Here is a 15,236-nt window from a genome sequence, read left to right as displayed (position 1 = left end):
ATAATACTAAAGCGTGTCCACAATATTGGAAAGATTAAAAAATCTATTTTCTTAACAAAACCAGACATTATAAAACATCTTGTTCACATCTTTCTGTATTGAGTTATAGCACTATCTGCAAGAAGTTTCACAGAACATTAGCTAATTTATTTGTAATATTTGAGAAAATCTTCAGTGGTCTTCAAGTAAATAATTTTCCCTTGAAATAACACTTACAGGCCACTATTATTGGCCACACAATATATTTTAAAGAGAGGATAGTATGTAGAATATTTTCAAGGAAAACCTGCATCCCACAATACAAATATTAGAGACTATAGAAGACTGTCACGTGTTTTTATCCAACTGATTATATTTTCCAGCATACTAATACAGCATGAATTACTCATTATGCACCATCCTGGGACTGATTTTCTGGGTTTGTCTTTTAAACAGCACAGAGTCTCAAATTTTTCAAGGTATTGTTCTACACTTTGTAGAATTATGGGTGTTCCAGTTGAGTCACTTAAGCAGCAAAGCCAGTACTGTATTGAGCACCGTACTGATAGATCTGGGTCCTTTGAATCTTGTAATATCAGAACCTAAATCCCTCAGTCCAGCAGTCTGATGTTTGTGCTTGGATTCTTACAGCTGTGCAGAGAGCAATAGGCTTCTTCTAGCCACCAGATCTAGCTCTTTGGATTTTGTTGTATAGATGAACCTGAGGAGAAGTTAAGACCATCTGCAGAACAAGATGGAACAAAATCACAAGATAACCAACATTATCTTAATATGTTTAAAAGTGTCACTTGTCTTTGTCTACCAATTTGAGAACAACAGGCATCAAAGGTTTGACTAATATCTGCAAAAAGTTGAAAGGATGTAAAGTAAATAAATTAGCAGTAGAGGAAAATCTTCTTTCCGTAACACCCTTCACTTACAATTATACATTTTTTCAATAACAGTAGAAACAATGTAGGTACTGTTTAGTGAGTACTAAATGTCGTTTAGAAATACATCTTTAACTTTGCAGTATTCCTGAAGTAGAACATAATTTTTCTTTACAGCTTTTGGGGGTATTTTTCCCACAGGAAATGCTGTATATAGATAATCTGTTTCATTAAAACAACAGGTCGGTTTATTAGTTTTCTAATAACTGTTAAATAAACACATTTAATAGATCCAGAAATAAATGGGATAAATGTTTACCTTATAAATGATCTTATCGTAAATGTGGGACTGTGTATAAACTGCTTTATATTAGCCTTTTAAGTTTCAAGTATTAGATTGTAATCTATTTACAGTTGATTTAGAAAGAGGAAGAATTAAGCACAAAGCAAGAGAAGAGAAAATATTAACAAGAAATTGGAGGAGCCACTGAAAGATGAAGTTTTTTCAGCAAGGCCTAACTCATGAAAACATACTTGGCTTCATTTATTTAGCATATACAGATCCACTATATTGCTTGGGCATGTGTATTTGCACTCACTTATGTGAAACCTGGAGTTGAGAGGGCATCTGTAATCACCTGTTCGTGTGTATGTATGGATCATCCGGCTCATAGATCCAAATCAAGTTTCTCAGCAATGCCCAGCACACAGGTGACATGGGGTGGTTGCAGAAGCAACCCAGCTTTGTATTGCATTGAGGCAGAGACGACCCACGGGGAGCTGTGTAGATGGCTCAGCCCTGAGTTGTCTGATGAGTCTTAAACTAAACAAAGCAGCGCTGCATTATTCAAAGAACGGAAACTTGATTTGAGCCTTGAAATTCCTCAACAAAGAGTATGCCCTGAGTCTCAATTCAACCGTTGTCCAGTTGCCTGAGATAAGGTATGCAGGCACAATGGAAAACTCCCCGTCACACCCTTAAAGAGCCTTAAAGACCTCCCCCTCCTCAGGCAAAATCGATAAGGGGAGACTCCCTGTCACACCCTTAAAGACCCTCCTCAGGCATGGTACCTACACAGTCACGTACATCAGGGGATAAAAACCCTACGATTTGGGTTGAAAATGGGGAGCTGCTTCTCCAACTACACAGCTAGTCTGTGAGAAGATTCTTCCCCCCTTGATTGGGACACCAGCCAAGGTAACTTCCCTGGAACTGAGAGCTCTTACGTGGAGGGGTAAGTGATTATTTAGCATGCTTTAAGCCTAGCACGCTTGTGTGTTGTCTCTTTTGTGTGCTGCAATAGTGCATTCTGTGACTCTGCTGTGCTGTAATAGTACATTCCATGACTCTCTTGTGTGCTGTGATAGTGTATGGTAATAGTGTATCTTTTTGTTTTAAATTGCAATGGTGCATTCCTCCATTGTATCTATAAGAACCTGTAACAGTGGCATACTGAATCTGCAAGTGCAGTTCAAGTAAATTGTTATCTTGGACCTTACAGTTAAACCTGTAAGTGCAGTCCAAATAGACCGTTTGCTTGGACCTTGTAACACACATATTTGTACAAGTTACACGTAGTCGAGTCTCTCCGTCACAGTGTACATGGGTGAGAAAGAACTAAAATTGTCTGTTAGAGAAGGAGCATCTGGCATCATCTGCAAAGAGGTGAGCTCAAGCTGTTGAAACCATCTGTGAAGAGGAAAGAGATACAGAGAGATAGAGATACAAGCTTCAGAGACCAGCATAAAGTACCAAAACTGAAAAGCTACCTTCTTAAACAGCAAATGTGCTCCGAACACGTTCTTAACAATAAACACTTTTTTTGATGCTGATAGAAAGAAATGGTGATGTTTCCCTGGTGACAGAACTGCCTGTCTCTGCTGCCTGAGCAAGGCACATAAGACATCAGGAGTCTCCACACACCCTATGTATGATGTACATCATAATTCCACAGAGGCCCATGTGCTGTAACAGGAAAAAAAACTTTTGACTTTGATTTTTGAGGGGAAAAGGCAGACACATCAGTCCTAAAAAACATCCATTCCTAAATCCCACTCAGCCTCCTAAGCCCCACTACTGAAACTGGTGCTGTTGAGATGTTTATGTAGTCCCCTGAGGAAGGAAGTCTTTCTTCCCTCTTTCTTGATTATATTTAAATGTATCACCTTCAAGCAGACCTAAAATATTTCTAGATGGATTTGTACAAGTCATTGTGTTGTTCACTGCCTCAAACACAGCTAACACAAACCCTCCTTACTGGAGTTCTCATTTTATGAAACTTCTTATCATCAATTCTAAAACTCTTCAAGGTTAATGTCCACCTCATCTGCAGCTGTGTCCATACATCGAGGATGCAGATTCCCACTGCCATGCTGGCTGGAATCCTGGCTTCTAATTGCCTGTTTGTTGCATTTTTCACACAATGTCATTTTCACACATTCCCATTTCTGTGTGGAAATAACTCTTAAAAAATCCTCACTTCCACTTTAAATTCTTCCTTCAAGCTTGTCTTTGTGTTAGGGATAGAAACCACTTGTCAGTGATTAGCCAGCTGGTGTGACCACTGCTAATTGCACTGGTTACAGCTGTCTTACTGCTATTTTTGTGTTTCCTCTCCATCTGTTTTACCCACCTGCTGTCTCTCATTTCAAACTTAAATTTAAGCTCCCTGGACAAAAACTCTCAATTTGTTATGCTTATACAGTGCTTAGCACAGTGTGTCCTTAGCTATATGTTCTCCTTCAATATAAACTAATATGCCCTGAGTTGACTGAGAAAGAGAGACAGTGCAGATTCTGCATCTCAGGGAGGATTTGCACCATCTGTACACTGATACGGAAGCCTGAGCAAGTTTAAACATCACTGGTCATCTCGGCAAATGACCTGGGAAGTAGGATGAAATAGCACATTTTGAGCTCCAGGTTGTCATGACTGGATCATAGCAAAGGCAGGCGTGACTTGACACAACAGTGGAAAAGTTAAACTGAGGAATAATCCTGTTGGAGGAAGGACACAATCTATACTTTAGGTACTATAACACACACATATTTGTACAAGTTACATGATATTGTGCACAATATTTTACACAATACAGTTTATACTGTAATGCCATTTACTTTTCACTTAGCCACATAACAGGCTGAGTAACAGCCACAGAATCTCAAACAATAGAAAGTACAAAGTTTGGAGTTGTGTTTTAGCTTTCTCACTCAGAAATTTTCTCCTGATATTTTGTACCAGTGCTCAATATTACAGGTACTTTAAGTTTGGGTGGTTTTTTTTGGTTGTTTTTTTTTTTTTAGATTAAGACAATATCTCTTTCCAGGAAAGCTTTCCTAAATACACCTAGGTCTGAATCAAATCTGTATATGTGGTTGAGAAGGCACTTCTGTAATAAACTCCTGTGTTTAAACATGTGGCATTGTAGAAAAACTAACAAATTTACATGCTCAAATTTAGAAAAATTCCGTTTATTTGTTCATAAATTTGCAGCTATGTAAGAATGGAGACTTGTTTTTCTTGATATTTATGCAACCTTTGGGACTGGATTCTTACTTTATCTCTTTTTTTTCCTAGCACCATGTAAATAAAGTTATCAGTTCAGAAAAGATAACACAGAAATCAGTAATAAATCAGCAATAAAAACACAGACAATATTAGTGTCATCCTAAATCTTAATAATGATGTTAATCGGTTTCCACTCATTCATAATATCTCTGCTAGACCTGTCATTGTTGTATTACAATCACCTGAAGTTTTCGAAGAGATGAACTACCAAGGACAGGATCTGGGGAATTTTCAATGTAAAATAAATAAATCTAAGCTGTTGGGAGACATTCATAGAACAGGACAAGACAATCTGTACACATAAATGCAATTTAGTTTCTATACCTTAAATTCATAGCCCGATTTTATTCCAGCCTACTCCTATATGCAAGCTGTGGATGTCCAAAATAAGTACAAAACCTTGAATAGTGCTCTAAAGCATAAATATCAGGAAAAACATAATTAGATAAGAAACTACAAAAAAGGTGGAACAACTGAAAAAACAGCCACCCACCCAACAAACCAGCCATCCTCCCCTTCCCACAAAAAAAAAAACCCACACAGGACAAAAGCTTCAGAAGCTCCTAGATTTTTGCTGTGCACCTTTCTCAGCCTCTGCTCCCAGGAGCACTTCCCTCATAGGAATATGTCCTGGCAGTATCCAGATTCCCTTCCTTGCTTTCCTCTTCCTCCTCTCTCAAACCTCCCACATAGCTTGGCTACTATGCAAAGAAATCACAGACATCACAGGCTGAAGGGAAACAGTGAAGTGGTCCAAGAGATCCTCTGATCTGGGCGATTAGGAAACTGCAGCCCTCAGGCACACTGCAGCTTGCCCCAGCAGGTAATCGTAAATTGGTACATTTTTAGACTTAAATAGAGAAAGGCTAAACAAGAACCACAGGCAGGAAACTGATTTGCAAATTCACAGGAGAATTGATAAATATTTTAAGGCAATTTTCTTTTCCTTTTTTAAACACTGAGTGATTTGCTATTAGAATAAACTGCCAAGAAAAGTAATAAAATGTTTGAGTTGACCCTAGCTGCTTTTATCATGCATATATTTTGATCAGCTGGAAGGTATTGTGATAAGCGCAAAATTATTTTGACTATATTACATAGTATAGTAATACGACACACAATTGATTATATATTCTGGCATTAGACTTGTGTTAGAAGTGTGACCAGCAGGTCAAGAGGTGATTCTCCCCTCTACTCCACTCTTTCAAGACTCCACCTGGAGTACTTGTGTTCAGCTCTGGTCTAGCATAAGAAAGGCATGGACCTGCTCGAGCAGGTCCAGAGGAGGGTCACAAAGAGCATCAGAGGGCTGGAACTCTTCACCTATGAGGATAGGCTGAGAGACTTGGGATTGTTTAGATTGGAGAAGAGAAGGCTCTAGGAAGACCTTATAGTGGCCTTCTCGTACTTAAAGGGGGGGCCTACAGGAAAGATGGGGAGGGGCTCTTATCAGGGGTTGTGGTGATAGGATGAGGGGTAACAATTTTAAACTGAAAGAAGGTAGTTTTAGATCAGATATTAGAAGAAATTATTTACTATGGAGGTGGTGAGACACTGGAATCAGTTGCCCAGAGAAATTGTGGATGCTCAATCCCTGGAAATGTTCAAGGCCAGGTTGGATGGGGTTTTGAGCAACCTAATCTAGTTGAAGATGCCACTGCCTGTGGCAGAGGGTTTGGAACTAGATGATTTTTAAGTTCCGTTCCAACCCAAACCACTCTATTCTATTCACAGATCTGAGTTTTAGAGGTTTACACATACCTTGTCAAAGCAAGTTTTTGGGGTTTGGGATTTATTCTTTGTTTGTTTGAGATTACTAATGTTGATTACTTTCCTGGAGAATAATTTGGTGGTCTTGATTATTCTCTATCAAAAAACTTCAACAAACCTGGGCATGTAAACTCAAGTGAAGTTTCTCCCTGTCTCCTTCCCTTCTTTTCTTTGAGAAAGTATACATCTCTTTTTTGACATTTCAGGATACAGACACAGAAAATTAATTTCACTGAATTGGAAGGGAATTTGCACCAGTAGTGTAATTATGTAAATTAAATTTGCATAAACTTTCTCAAAAATAAAACAGACTATTTACCCATCATCATAAGCATGAAGTCTGAACACCTAAAATTTTCAGGTCCACGGTATTCCACTTAACACTATTTGCAAGTGAGGGCACCAATGTTTATCTCTAATATTCAAGTTAAAAGTTAGCAAATTACAATTGCTAATTTGTGTGAAAACTACCTTTAATCAGGTAGTGCTCAAAACTCTGTGATAGCAACCACTGTCTCCCAGAATATGAAAACATAGTTTCAGGTGACAGGTAGTGACAGGCAGTTACAGTTACATTAATTTCTGTAATTGCTCATATTTCTACTCTTACAGAAGTACAGTCACTTTTTTTGAATTATTGAAAAGCCTGTATCATTACCGATTAATCTACACTTCTTCATCACTTTCCAACACAGTGTGTTTTCTGTATGTTCTGCATCAACACATTTAATTTCTTCTTTTTTTTTTTTTTTTTTAAGAGTTGCTAAAAAACCCTTTAATTTAGCAATGTCTCTGAGTGCTCTTTGTTTCTGATTTGGGGCTATTTCAAAGTCATTAATTTGCTAAATTAACGTCAATGGAGTGCACTAATTGTAGTGGTGGGTTTTTTTCAGTCTTTCTGTCATCCACCACAATAATAGTAAGCCTCTTGTGTGGCACATTAATTAGATATAGGCTGAATTGATCCAGGAGTTTTTAGTGCTCAGAAATGTAACGTTTGAAAGAAGTATTCTGACACTGGGCTTCCCACGAGCTAACTGTTTTTATACGTGGGTATAGTAATCGGCTTCAATAAACAGTACAGATTTGAAGGAGTTAACAAAATTCAGAAAGATCCTTCTAGTCTTCCTTTAGTAACAAAAACAGGAGCCAGAGCACAGCACTATATGAACTTTTCTTCCTGTACATGGTTGTTCTGATAGTATCTTCTTCGAGGATTTCTCATTAAATACTATTGCAGAAGTCTATTTCCAGAGTTTTGAGATGGAGATTAATAAACAGGTGAGGCTGTGTTTTGGCATGCAGTTCATTATATGAATTGGTCATAGACCAATATGAAAATATTATAATTATCAAAAAGGCTGTGCATTCCTCTCCAAGGACCTTTCAGCTGTGATCTGAAGAATGATGGATAAACAGTCCATTTTCTCGTTTCATTGCTAATTTTCTTTCCAGGTACATGGTGTTTAAAGAAATAGTGCATGTTTCAGTATTATTTTTTTTTACTTTGGACTAATAACCTGAAAGTCTTTTATCTTTGTAGATAGACAGAAATGGGAAACGGGTGAATTTTTCTTTTTCTTTTTTCTTTTTTTTTCTTCTTTTTTCTTCTTTTTTTCTTTCTTCTTTTTCTTTCTTCTTTTTTTCTTTCTTCTTTTTTCTTTCTTCTTTCTTCTTTCTTCTTTCTTCTTTCTTCTTTCTTCTTTCTTCTTCTTCTTTCTTCTTTCTTCTTTCTTCTTTCTTCTTTCTTCTTTCTTCTTTCTTCTTTCTTCTTTCTTCTTTCTTCTTTCTTCTTTCTTCTTTTTATTTTTTCTTTTCCTTCTTTTCCTTCTTTTCCTTTTAATATTTATAGACTCATTTTTCTATCAGCTCTAACCTCAGTCACAATTTTTTCCTTTTTCATTGAAGTATCTTCTGTGAATCTTGGTGACCTTGCTGATGTACTGTCTCCTCCAGAAAAAAAAAGATAGTGACAAAAACCAAGAAAACAATACTGAAGAACACTAAGGCTATTAACTGAAGAATTTCGAAGACAGGAAATGGAATTCCTTCTAAAATTGAGCTAGTTCAAATTTTATTTATATCCTTACCTCATTGCAATCGCTGTCATTTTTTTTAGTTACCTATCTGCATATAATATAATTTGGAGTCTATCACAGACTTTTTTCTTCTTATTTTCTTTTTTTTTTTGATTGCTATACCTTCTCATTTTTTATTAATTTTTTAATTTATTTCAGTTAAATATTAAGCTACTATTCCCCTGTGTCATTGTCCTGATTAGGTGGAAACCCTAAAAATGTGAAATCAGTGGGATGACTTCTTCTCATTAGATCAATATGTCTAATGTGAGAAACAAATTTCTCACTGAAGAAGGCAGTCCACTAAAACATTAATCCATCATCTACTTCTTTGCATGTCTACAAGGACATCTGGACTTGTTTTCTATTTTTATAGTTAAAATCAATCAGTGCTTTTCTACTGTCTAACTAATTCTAATCTATTACACACAACTTCTGTTGGAAAGACCTGAAAGATGCTGATGAGAACACTCCTCAGGATGACACCCTTGGGGTAGAACGTTTTGATTTTTTCCTAATTTATTACCTATTTGTTAGAAAGTATTACATCTTTCTTTCCTCCCCTCCCCTCCCCTCCCCTCCCCTCCCCTCCCCTCCCCTCCCCTCCCCTCCCCTCCCCTTTTATTTCATGCCTCGCAATACTTTGGGTTCATGCTTTTTGGTTTTTCACTTTAGAAGAAAACAAACCTCATAACCTTAAATCAAAGAAAAAGGAAAGAAGAAAAGGGCAAAAAAGAAAATTAAAAAAAGCAAAAACAAAAAAAGGAAAAAAGAAAAAGAAGAAAGGAAAAGGAAATAGGAAAAAAGGAAAATCACATTGTTTTCAATCAGTAAATTTATAGAATTGCCCTCACTTTGCAAGTGATCTCTCAGTTGACCTAGCTATAAAAGGGCCTTGATCATGAAAGTTAGGAAGGCAGGTAGGTTAGCCACATCATTTTCTTCTCTTAGGTTAGCCACAAAAAAATAGCTTTAATTATGTGAGTTTTGGCAAGAGGATTACAAGTTCTGGGAAGAGGAATGAACCTCAAGGGTTTGGCCACAGAATGAAAAATTCAAGAATGGCTTCTATGGAGCAGTCATATCCCAAAGACACACTTTTGCAATATGCTACCTTCTACTTTAAATATTACTCAAAGAAAGTTAGTTGTTTTGTTTATATTTAGAAATACGTAGATAATGAGGAATAAAATACTCGAAAGATATAGCACCTAAGCTAAGAGTTTTATTTTGCCTTTGAACAGTATTCGAGAATCTTAGTGGTTAACGAGAATTTTATATCCACTCCACTGTTAAAACTATTTCCAAGGTTTCTGCCAGTCTATGTTATAGGTGTAGCAAGGTCAACAAATGATTACTGTTGTTCATTCACCTATACACTCTCTGATTTTTATTTACCTCCATGACTGTCATATCTATGAAATAACAATTTAGTGATGGCTACTACCAACATCCATTTTCAGATTTTTTTCCTTCTCTTTAGTCATATTTATTTTCTCTGAGAAGAATGAAGAATCATCTTAGAGAAAATAAAACACTTGAGGTATGAAAGCACCTTTGACTTATTTAAAGACGACGTGAACTGTTGCATATGTACTTGTTTAAAGAGAAGGAACAATTATAAAGACCTGGAAGGAATCAGATTTCTTGGGGGACTGTAATCTGTTTGCTGTTTGTTTTTAAAAACAACATCCCTGGTAAGCTTGTGTGCTGTTTAAGAGAAGATATATTTTATTAACAGAACATATCTTTTGGAGTACTGTAGCACAGAGAGAACCTACAGAGGGACCTTCTGTCTGAATGGGAGGTTGTTCCAGCCCTCTGATGTAAAGTAAAATTAAAATTACAGTCAAAAAGAGACCCAGATGCAGAAGCAAAGACAGCCCAGAGCTATTATTTTTCTACACACTGTTTCTGGCTTAGAGAAGGTTTAAATGCGCAGTATCACTGAATGAGAAATGCTACATTTCCTATTCAAACCAATCTTTTGAGATCAGAGTGGCTATCCTTTTTCAGTGCATAGCCTTATCTTTACAGAGCAGCTAGTAACTCTGCTACTGTAGGATATTGTGTACTTCTTGATAAATATACATTGGTCTCACCATCCTTAGATTTTAGAGCACCTTCCTTAGGATAGGGAGATCTGTGTTACAATCAGTAGTGACACTGGTGAGTGTTATTCCTGGCTTCAGCAAAAGCAAGTTAAACTCTGAAGTATTTCAGGGCAGGATAGCTCATCTACAGAAGAGTGATGGAGTATTTGAAGAGGGAATATATAGTGATACACCAAAAATGCCTTCTTTATTTCCCCTTGGACATATATTCTAACAGATGGGCAATGCCCTTATAAGCAGAAAAGAAACTTGAAAATATTAGTAGGTAGACCTTTTCTGACTATATATAGTAGCAGACAAATCTCAGCTCCTTAATTTAAGAAGTAAAAATCTTTGATTAGGGTTTAAAGTAGAAATATCTATCTGAAAAAACAGTGCTGTAGATCCTTGGAGGGTGAGATAGAGATAGAGATATATATGATAGAATAGTGACAAATAACCTATAGAAAAACGGAATTTAAATAGCCATTTAAAGAAATGAGTTCTCTGATAGGAGAGAAATGAAAGTCAATGCAACATAAAAGTGTGAAAAAGAAGAGAAACCTGTCTAAATCTCTGTTCTGGATCCCTTTCCCCATTCCATCTCTTCACTGATGGTAACCTTTTCTGGAAATAGGTTATCACATCTGATTCCTAGTGCAGAGAGTGAAAGGGATGAGAAATGCTTCTTCTAGTGGCTATTATGCTTCACCCAAAAGGCACAACTTCAAGACAGAGAAGGCTGAATTTTCGTTTTGTATGAAACAAAGAGGTTGCAGAGTGATAGTAAAGCAGAAAATTATTAAAATCTGTGAATCCCCCAAGCTGTGTCATGAACAGATTAAATGTTAGGTACTGCAAATTGCTCTGGGCTGGAAATGAGAGCATTTTAGTCAAATGGTTCACAGAAAGTGTTTCTCATCTTCTTACCCCTAGATACTTGGTTTTCTTTTGCTGCATGTTACTACTAGAGGAGAATATACACAGAAAGAATTCATAAGTCATATGTGGTCACCAATTGGACTAATCCAACACCACTTCTGAATTAACCTTAGTATTGCTCATTTTTAATGTTTTCATGCATAACCATAGTTAACAGAGAGGATAAAAAAAAGTGAGCTGAGGAAAAGTTTTTTTATCTTCTATTGTGATCCTCAGTGGTCTCTACAGGTCAGAAACATATTTGTATTTTTAATTGGGTGTGGAGGAGCTACTTCTAAAAACATTCCATTTTGTTGCCATGAACATCTTTCCAAATTTATTCTTCTGACAGCAATGCAGTAGCAGAAAAATAATTCTACCAAAAAAAAAGAGTAAGGACAAAATAAAAATGAGGGGAGGGAAATCATTAATTTAAAGGGTTAATTTCATTATTTCCAGTAGCTAATCAAATCTGAAAATTTCATATAGACAATTCTTTAATAAGAAGGGAAGTTTAGATAAAATTTGTTTATTTGTTTGTTCATTTGTTTCCCATTTCAACAGGAATCCAGTGATTATTTAAGATTAGAAGTAAATTTTATCTGCTAAAATGAGTGCTATGTCATGATATCTTTATACCATGGCTATCTTATGCTGAAATTCCTAAATGAAACATATATCAAAGTCCATTTTTTGGAACGATGTCACCATATTCTGAATAAAAAAAAATAAAACGAACAAACTTTATAATAGATAAATGAGGCTAAAAGTCTTTTATATCACTTTGATTTTAAACTATCTTCACACTATGATATTAGAGCTTCAACTTTTGCTGTAGGGAATACTTTCTCTTTTTCCTTTTCCAGCTGAGGTTCAATTTCTCCAATTTAAATTAAGCAAAAGAAAAGACAGAGATAGAAAAGTATAATTGACTTAATTTTGTTTAATTAACTGCAAGAAAATAGAGACAATAAGTTAATGAATCTTAATGAATTGAATTATGAAATACATTGCTCCCAATGGGAGCAAATGATCCCTGTAATGGGAAAAGTGGGCATGGAACAAAAAAATAAAACAGCAGATTAGTTTTTCTACATAGTAGGGTGAACAATCCAAAGCAGCTAGAATTTTACAAATATGTCACACACTGCAGTAGCATTCAACATCTTGTAATTGAATTCTACTTGGTTAGTTCTACGGAAGTCAATCATCTGAAATTATGCAATGGGGCCAAATTCCTGATTTCTGGAAATGGTCGTCAGTCTTAATTCATCTTTCAAGCTATCTTGGTCGGTGATTGTTAAAGTGTGCATTTCAGAACCCAACTGAAATAGAAAAAGAAGCACTGAAAATAAAAGGATACGCATCCAACAGCCTTTTAAGTTTACTAGACATTGTAAAAAACAATCCAATTTATATATCACAACAATAGAATAAAAGTAAACACATTAGTTGCATTAATTCTGTTTATCCATGCTATCTAAAGTTCAGATTCTCATCAAAATTAGCAACCATATTATCTGAACTAAGTAATTTAGTTCTGCTTTTCTACTTTTTCTAAGAGAAGTAAGTTGAAATGTTTTAGGCACTATTAAATACAATAAAAATTATTTTAAGTACTTGAAATATTCCTACATTTTTGAGTATATAAGTAATTTTATTGGGATCAAATCTGCTGAATTTTGGAACTGCCTTATATTTTAAGTTCTATCCCTTTTCAGAATTCTACTTCACTGTGTAATCATATGAATAAAAGAAAAAATATCTGGTTATATTGCTATAGTATTATCCATTTATTTTCTCCTAATATCTAAAGCATTTTATTCATTTAATGCAACACAAAAAACCAAAACAAAACAAAAACCAGATACAAACCAAAAAGGCACAGCATTCCTTTACTAATGCAGTGTCAACTGGGTTCCTGGAAAATTACAAATCCTACATAAACTCAGTTGAAAATATTAAATCTAATTGTTACTGCTACCTAAGAGCATTCATTTTTCCACAATCATCACTTTTCTCTAACAAGGGGTTTATGATTTGAAAATTTGAATCTTATTGAAACTTTAAGGATTTTATCGCTAAGCAACTTGACTTCTTTAATGCTCAGATTTTCTACATTTTCCATGTGAAAATTGTATTATGATAATATACAAATGAAATGAAGCTACTATTCCATTATTTCAATTGGATGTTGCTTGATGGTAGAGGTGCACAAAATGATTAGGAGACTGAAAGAGACAGTCTCAGCACATACAGTGGTTTATTACCTTGGGAACAGAAAATATTTGCAGGTTTCTGATATATGGGGTTGAAGTAGAATCTTGTAGGAACTTCTAGGCACTGTAAAGATAACATTTTAGAAGAAGGGAAGAAAAGGAAGGGAAGGGAAGGGAAAAGTTCCTGATTTTCTTTGAAAAATTTATCATGTTGCATAACTATCAGAATGAAACTGCAAATCCATTTCTTGTTAAAGACTGTGTGAATGTTATCAACCGAAAAGAGTAGTGGCAATCTGCATAGCCAATGCCGCAGCATCCACCACAGAGTACCCACAGTACACAACCTGAGTGATCCTCTTACTAAAGCTTAACCTTTCAGACAGACTTCTGCTTCCTACTAAAGTACATTTTATCACATGTAAAATGAGCCTACAGCCACATCAGAGAAAGTTTTCTGCCTTTATGTGTGAGATTAATTTCATACAGAGGGCTAAAATTGAACAATGTATGGGGTTTTTAGAAATGGACACCAAACATTTCCAAAAGGAACTACAAAACTTCAGTGAAGTATGTTGCATTGGGAGTTAGATAGATGGTGCTAAAAGCTACTTATGTGTTGCTTAAGATAATGTAACCAGAAGCAACAGAATTTTAGGTCAGAGGTTAGAATAAATTGGACCATTTGATTTGACTGGCAATTGAGATTGGAGGGAAGGAATAGAATAGTTTAAGTGAAACAAAATAACTTCAGTCTTTAAAATAGTGGAAAAATACAACACTAGGAGAATTAGAGCTTTGCATAGATACTGTCAGCTGAGTAGTGAAAGACCTGAACATCTCTTGAGATTTCAGAGGAGATGTCTAAAATGATAGCTAGGAGGAGATAACTGCTGTCACTATGTCAATTGCACAAATCTAATTTTGGTACTTAGACATTTAAGATAATGATCAATTTTCTATCAAAAAAAAAATGTACAAAGAATAATCAAATTATTTAAAAAAATCCTCCTGACAGTCAAAGCTTGTGTGTCTTGTATGAGATTGACATGAGTGACGAAAAACAGGAAAAGATATTTCAGAAATTCTGGTTATATAATATTTTTTTCAGGGTGAATAAAAGTAGATGGATAAAAAAAAAGAAAAAAGTAAGATACAAATTAACTATTATCTTTCACAAACAAAAAAGAAGATCCTGTTTATCTTTTAGTAATGCACACAGCTGCAATATTATATCCACATATTTGTATGTGTATATGCATGTCAATAGTGATGAGGAACAAACCTATTGATTCAGGAGCATGTTTTGAATAGCAAGTACTAAAATCTGTCATGGTATAATCTCATGCCAGTTGGTGCTTTCCTTTTTAAAGGAGAAGACTGTGCCTCAGCTACAAGTTCTTTTGCAGAACTCTGTTTCTATCTGGCAATAGCCTCCACTATTATTGGTGGCAGCAGAAGCCAGTAAATGGTGTGCTGCCACTATCACTCCAATGTTCTGCTTAAAATTCTTTAGTCTTAAGCTAGTCAGACTTCCCAAGCAGAATGGAGTAAAAATCAATTGGTAGTACACTAAGTAGTGTAGTACAGGTGGAACTGGTTGGGAATTTTCTGCCATAATATGTCTTTCAACAGAAAAAATAAAATGATGGTAGGGAAAATTGTGCATGAAATCTACCTGATAGAAGAAACTGCGAGTATGAATTGCATACCCTCTA

The sequence above is a fragment of the Tauraco erythrolophus genome, chromosome 2 (assembly GCF_009769465.1).
Source record: "Tauraco erythrolophus isolate bTauEry1 chromosome 2, bTauEry1.pri, whole genome shotgun sequence".
Taxonomy (NCBI): Eukaryota; Metazoa; Chordata; class Aves; order Musophagiformes; family Musophagidae; genus Tauraco; species Tauraco erythrolophus.
This window is presented reverse-complemented; position numbering follows the sequence as displayed.